Source organism: Myotis davidii, unplaced genomic scaffold, assembly GCF_000327345.1.
Source record: "Myotis davidii unplaced genomic scaffold, ASM32734v1 scaffold93, whole genome shotgun sequence".
NCBI classification, from domain to species: domain Eukaryota; kingdom Metazoa; phylum Chordata; class Mammalia; order Chiroptera; family Vespertilionidae; genus Myotis; species Myotis davidii.
Window position 1 is genome coordinate 11,565,596 of NW_006292095.1, and position 1,348 is coordinate 11,566,943.

At 57.9% G+C, this 1,348-nt stretch overlaps 1 long non-coding RNA gene across 1 annotated transcript in view; it reads left to right on the forward strand.

The window, feature by feature from the left end:
• Positions 1-6: 6 nt before the first annotated feature.
• The window catches only part of LOC107183380, a 3,150-nt gene continuing 1,808 nt past the window's right edge, over positions 7-1,348 (forward strand). Inside the window, exon 1 of the long non-coding RNA XR_001514172.1 lies at positions 7-1,334. This is a non-coding gene — a long non-coding RNA (uncharacterized LOC107183380). The remainder of the gene's footprint in view (positions 1,335-1,348) is intronic.

Sequence of the window (1,348 nt, forward strand, 5' to 3'; positions counted from 1 at the left end):
CGGTGTCGGTGGGCGTGCACGCGGCCCCCAGCAGCCTGCCCTACCTGCACAGCCCCATCACCACCTCCCCCAGCTGCTAGGGCCGCGCGGGGAGCCCCCGAACCAGGGGCCTTCAGCGACAGCCGGGACTGCCCGGCCGGGGACAGGCCCCCAGGCCCCTGCCGTCACCTGTCCTCGGCCGGCCACCGGGCCGCCAGATGGCAATAAGGACTCTGCAGACCTGTTCACAGCCGGCAGAGCAGCCCTCCGACTTCCAGCAATAACGCCGCCGCCGCCGGGCGGGGAAGACCGGGGCGTGGTGTGTGTGTCCCTGTGACGTGGCGGATGGGAATCTCTTACCTCATTTTTCTAAGCAGTAAGGCTTGAAGCTCGGAAACCCACAGGTCCTGGCCAATGTGCCCACGCAGTTTTACGCAAGGGCGGGGGAGGGGGGAGGCGGGACAAGAAGAAAACGAGTTGCCCGAAGTGCCTGGTTCTGTGTGCTTGGCCCTTTTTGTGGTTGAGGTTACAGGAACTTTCCTCTAAAGGAGTCTTCGAGGACCTGGCTTTCCCTTCTAAGTCACACACAGGTGGATAATTCTGCTTCATAATAAATAAAAGTATTTATTAAGAGCTTCCGCGAGAATCTAAGTACAGGGGGTCTAGCGCAGTGACTGAAGAATATGCTTTTGTGACGGCATAGCGGCGGCTGACGTCACAGTGGGCACAAGAGGCGGCTGACGTCACAGCGGCCAGGAGGTCTGTGGCCCCCCGAGACGGGGCCAGGCTCCCATCTGGTCCGCCCGGACTGGCGCTGAGGCAGGCAGGGCGCGGTGAAGGAGGAAGAAAGGGACTGCTTTGTAACAACTTTCCAAGCTGGTTCCTGGGCACGTGGACGCCGAATGACTTCAAACCACAACAGCACAGCCTTTTCTCTCTGATGCTCAATAATTCAGTTCGGCAGGTGGGAGCATTTTTCTCAGCCACCTGCCTGAGGACTTGCAGACCATCTGTGACAAATGCCATATCCTATCAGGTGCTCTAGACACGCTGGGTGCAGTTCAGCTTGTCCCGGGCCCTCGGGGAGACCAGCCAACTAGAGGCACACCGGAAACGAATCCTTTTGTACATGGAAATACCACCGTTTCTCCTTTGCATACATACGCTGGAGATTTTCATGTTCGGGGGTTACTTGGCATGAAGTGCAACCAAGTTTAAATTCCTGGTTTAGGGGAATGTCTTCAATGGCCCGCTTTTGAATAAAAAGGGGAGTGGACCCCGCGCTTCAGGTCTCCCTGAAGTCCAGGATGGTAAAAGCGTGAGAGGGGAGTTGGGGTAGACACTTTGCTTAGGAGGTGGCTGTGGGCAC